The sequence below is a fragment of the Coregonus lavaretus genome (genome assembly GCF_964263955.1).
Source record: "Coregonus lavaretus genome assembly, chromosome: 39".
NCBI classification, from domain to species: domain Eukaryota; kingdom Metazoa; phylum Chordata; class Actinopteri; order Salmoniformes; family Salmonidae; genus Coregonus; species Coregonus lavaretus.
The window spans coordinates 5,415,622-5,421,621 of NC_140026.1; positions in this window are offsets into that span (position 1 = coordinate 5,415,622).

Sequence of the window (6,000 nt, forward strand, 5' to 3'; positions counted from 1 at the left end):
GCAGAAAAGAACCCCATACCTACTGTAAAATATGGTGGTGGATCTTTGATGTTATGGGGCTTCCACTGTTTCTGGGGCCCTTGTTCAGGTCAGCGGCATCATGAGCTTTACCCAATGGGTGTTCTCCAATCTCATAAAACATAACATGCTCAGTGCTGATACCCTTTCAAGGTGAGGTATTGAATGGTATTGAAAAACCTGGTACCAATAATTTTGACCCTTAACTTTTGAGAAAACACTATATTGCTTGTTAAACAAAATATTTTTATGCAAGCAATTATATTAGTATAAAATAATATAATAATAAATAAATACATATAGCATACAAAACAGCTCAGTACTTATGTGATTTATTTTATAGTCTTTTTTGCTCATCTTTATCAAGGGTGCCAATAATTTTGGACCTGACTGTATACATACATACATTTGCATAGCCTATACATACAGTAGACACAGTAAACAGGTCATGGCTAACACGGCTAAGAAAGGCACCAGTTCAGGGATTGACATTAAAGGGGCAATCAGCAGTTGCTACATCCATTTTTTACATTTAAAGATATAGCTACCCATTGACTCTTGATGATTATAACTTATAAATACCTCATGAGCTTAGTTCAACTGCCGTACCTCATCAGAACCCAAAGTATAAGCTTGTTTTACTCCAATGTTTTTAAACAAAGTAAATGCAAACAAACACTATATAGCTTCAAAACATGGTTAGAGCTATAATGTTCGTGTCATGGATGGTCAGTCCTTGGATCCATAGATATTTCTATGAATTTGAGAGTGGTTATACAGTATTTCTGCAGACCCATTCTTTAGCTTTTTATCAAAATAGGGGTGGGGAAGGCACATTGTTATTATTGTAAAATGTGAAGAAATAATAGATAATCCACATTTTAAACTAAACATTCTGATCTGTTCCGTCAGCCTTTTTAATGTATATGGCGTATACCGCCACTACAGTACTTTGATAAGCATCGTGGGGATTAAGAAGTGAGTATACAGTAATGCCCACTGAAAACTAAGGGGGGGTACAGCGTTTACCTGCGTATACCCTCCACTACACCACTGGTGCACAGGCACGCTTAAGAACCCACTTGTAGATCTCAGGAATACAGTTATTAACATATTGAAGTCAGACAGGCAGACAGATAGACAGGCAGACAGACAGACATAGAAATGAAGTGGTGGTACATGGAATGATAACTGTCAACAGAATCTAAGTTGTGATTACCATTGTTGTTGACACACGAGAGGCGAAACGTTTTATCGCTATTACGAGAAACCATCAGACACCTGTCTGATGAAAAATGAAACTGACACTTAGAGGAAGAGACGAGTGGATGAATGACAAATATGCCTTTGTAATAGTTATCATAGTTCAGTAAGAGGAACTTACTCTGGAGTGATAGATAGTAAATAGGTGAGATGGAGTACTGTTCAGGTGAGATGGGGACAGGTCTTGGTGAATAGGGTTGATAACTGACTGCTAAAACAGTCAAAAAAAGAGAAAGAGAGTGAAAAACAGACATTTAGCTTGTTCTTCATGGGTCTCTTTAAATTATCTTTATTACATTCTTCAGAATGTCTTGGGCAACCTGTAGATTTTAAAAGGGCCCAATGTGTAAAGTATGTTGTCTAAAGTCTCCCTGTGTTTCTGTCCCTCAAATTCTCACTAGTTTAATTAACAATTTATGGGCTCAAATACTCATAATCTCAAACACCAATTTAGGACTGTCTGGGAAAGCCACTGTAGTTAGTTATTTTTGTCAATCACTTTGGTGCAATATTTACAAGTATGTGGTGCATTTTCACAACTCTAAGCACATTTTCAGTTGACTGAGTACAACAAACAAATTCACAAAGCCATTTCTTCAATGCACCAAATTCAGGGCTGGAGTTACAGTATGTGCGGGCCTTGGGGGGCTTGGCCTGCCCTACCGTACTTCATTGGGGGGCTTGGCCTGCCCTACCGTACTTCCTTGGGGGGCTTGGCCTGCCCTACCGTACTTCCTTGGGGGGCTTGGCCTGCCCTACCGTACTTCCTTGGGGGGCTTGGCCTGCCCTACCGTACTTCCTTGTCGTCCAAATTGAAATATTGATCATTTATTTGACCGAGACGCGCGCCGACAGATAATACACATCAATCTCAGTTAAAGCATCCGAGCGAGAGTATCTGATGCTGTCTGCACCATAATAATCCATCCACCTGACAGGTGTGGCATATCAACAAGCTGATTAAACAGCATGATCATTACACAGATGCACCTTGTGCTGGGGACAAAAAAAAGGCCACTCTAAAATGTGCAGTGTTGTCACACAACACAATGCCAACGATGGCTCAGGTTTTGAGGGAGTGTGCAATTGGCATGCTGACTGCAGGAATGTCCACCAGAGTTTTTGCCAGAGAATTGAATGTTCATTTCTCCACCATAAGCCGCCTCCAATGTAGTTTTAGAGAATTTGGCAGTACACTCAACCGGCCTCACAATCGCAAACCATGTGTATGGCGTTGTGTGGGCGTGTGGTTTGCTGATGTCAATGTTGTGAACAGAGTGCCCCATGGTGGTAGTGGGGTTATGGTATGGGCAGGCAGGCAGGCAGGCATAAGCTACGGACAACGAACACAATTGCATTTTATAGATGGCAATTTGAATGCACAAAAATACTGTGTCGAGATCCTAAGGCCCATTGTGAGGCCCATTTTTTTAAGTTATCTGTGACCAACAGATGCATATCTGTATTCCCAGTCATGTGAAATATATAGATTAGGGACTAATGAATTTATTTCAATTGACTGATTTCTTCATATCAACTGTAACTCAGTAAAATCTTACAAATTGTTGCATGTTGCGTTTATATTTTGTTCAGTATATTTCTGGCCAGACACCATCCGCAACACCATTCGATACATGGGCTACATATAGAGGGGCGCTGTTTCGCTCACTCGGATGCTTATAGTTTTAGCAGAGAGGACGAGGCGAAGCGAGAGGGCTCACTCTCGCCAAACTCTGTCCAGCATACACCCAATGCATTTCTATGGGATAATATGCAGACCTAAACTTGTCGCCTCCCTCCCCGCCTTTGATACAAAGACTCCCATTGTTAGGGCGGAGACATGAGCATCTCGTCATTATATACAGTTATCTGGTTTCAGCCTCTTGCAAATTGGAAAGGAAAGTTGGCGGGTGTACAGCGCACTGTTAGGATGCTGGATTTCACCAACATGATATAATTACTCCTGTCTAAATAAAATCATTCAAAACACTTCATCAGGAGCATAACTTAGCCACAGAGGATCATTAGCTTCTTCCCAAAAATATTGCTGTGTTTGGGAAGTCAGCAATTTGGGTATTGCGCGTTGGAGTAGTTCTCTCTGATTGAGTTGCGGCTGTCAGTGAAAAGCATCTAAAATATGTGTGAAGATAATGTGTCTTGAGTATAATTTAAAATGTTGCATCAATAAAAAGGGGAGGGGGAGTGTGGCGAAGATATGGTGTGTCTCACTCCAGAATGCATGCAAGTTCCCATTTGGCAATGTCTTATTTCTGATTGTCTTAACTCACCACGTACACCACAAATGTTTTCTTCGCCTCACACAAGTCAATAAAGTCTGTATTTTTTTAACATCCATAGCGAATGATAGTTCCTCAGTATTTGAAAAATCTTCCCAACACTCCCGGCCTCGATAATCACCAAGCCTCAGTGTGAAAGAGCAAAATATCAGGATCTGATGATCCCATATATCCAGTGGAAAACAGCTTTCGGTCCTGAGCTCACTGGCACAGGAAAATTTGAGGGGCTGGAATAGGCTAATTGATAGCCTACAATGTTGCAAGTTCGTTAGTGACAGATTTGGGCCGGACCCTGTGATGATTTGATACAATGTTGAACTTCACTAGCAATAGCTCAAGTCAAAACAGATAGAAAGGGAGGCAGACAGGCGGAGAAAAGAGATGAATGGTATTGAAATAACCAGAATTTTCATCAGGATATTTTCTACTGTTTTTATTTGTCAGCTTTAGGCCTATGTATTTTACTGAGTTGATGATGGAAGTTATCGGCCTTCTGCTGCGTTGGCCTATAGGCTAACTCTGAGTACTATGCTCTCATTTCTTTAGCCTCCAATGGATCACAGTGTATCAATGTGTCCATATGGCAGAGGCTAGGGCTTTTTATTTGATTTTACTTCAGATTTGTATGACTAACCACGTGACAATGATTTTGAGAAACAAAAACATTATTATTGAAATGAAACTGTTCCACAAAAATGTGCATATAAAAATAATCATAACTGGCATGCAGATCAGTAGAAATGGTAGGATAAATTGCAAGCTTCCCCAAACTTGAAACTCACGAGCTACCTATGGTCGTTATTATTATACCCATTTAAAACATGCGAGTAAGCGAGTGCACACATAGGAGGTCACAGTAAATAACGGGCCCGCTTATGGAAATCAAAGGCCCATCCAACTGATTTGTTCTGCCACCTTGTCTGATAAAATTACTCTTTCAATGTCAATACATATTGAATCTAAGTATCTGCTTTTCAAAATGCAATATTCACTTTACTTTTGATATGATTTAAAGGTGCGTTCGTAAATTCAACCTGGCTATCTACTCCGATTTCAGAGCACTCTCCTCTGAGTGTGCCAGATTGCAGAGTAACTGATTAATTTATACACTCAACACCAGTTGAATATGGCCGGTGTCAGTAAATGTCGTCAAGAAAAGCGTAATTAAATGTTTGCCTGCAGCACAGTTACAGTCACCAACGCTCTGGATAACATGAAAACAGCCTAACCAGCTCTGCTGGGGCGAGTAAATTGTAGTAAGGTGTTCTCTCATTTGTGTCTGGAAGTAGCTAGCAAGCTAGCCAACGTTAGCCAGTTAGCTTGGGTGCTTTACTGCCGTTGTGAGGTCAGAATGCTCGGATCAACCCTACTCCTGCGAGAGCGAAACTGAATTTACTAACGGACAATCTGACAAAGCTCTGAATTAAAGAACAGCCAGAACACACTCTGAGCGCACTCTGGCCCTCCAGATTGAATTTATGAGCACACCCTTAGTTGTCATTTGTTAACAATACAATTAACTAAAACTTAATCAAACTGCTCAAAACTGATGACTACTGAACCAAAATTATTTAGTACATAGTTAACGTATATAGTTTGATAACTGGAACACTGTTAAATGTGATATTTTTACCTCATAAATGTATCAATTTGACAGCAATTTATGTTGGAAGGTAAAACCAAATCATACTTGGATGTGACTGTAAATACTACATCATCATTCTCCATCAGCCAGTGTGCTTCAATAGGACAAAGTGGAAAGAGTCACTCTATGTGATGACATTTGGAATTATAGTGTAGTCTACAATGCACTGCTGAAATACATTATACGGTATATAACAACATATTCCACTCATTATCTGAATTTCATTGGTACACTGTAAGCTGATGAATTTCTAGCAGAGAGAAAGGCAGTACTGTATCAGTTGACAAGTCACGTAGAAAAGGTAATTTTGTACAATGTTGCATGGGGCAGAAATGGCATACAACACCATGCTACGTTTTTACAGTAGCCGACTGCTTTACAATACCCCTATTTCTGGTGATTTGTCCTAAGTATGCATTGTATAACGATAATGAAATTGTAAAACTGACACATTTCTCAACATGCTCATAACCTGCCTTTGGATACAAATAATTGTTTTTTAATTGTGCTTGTCAAGTTTGAGTCAAATACTGTATGGAAAATGATATTTACCATCTACTATTCGTTCTATTCAGAACTCCATTTATTTTATTTTTTAAATGAGTCTCTTGTATTCTTTGCTATTGGATTTAATGGTAGATAAAATGACTAAATGATGAGCCTATCATTATCTGATGTATTGATAACTAAACAAAATGTTCTCATGGTATTTCATAGAAAACAGATTTTTCATGAATGACTCAAATCAAATCAAATCAAATCAAATTGTATTGGTCA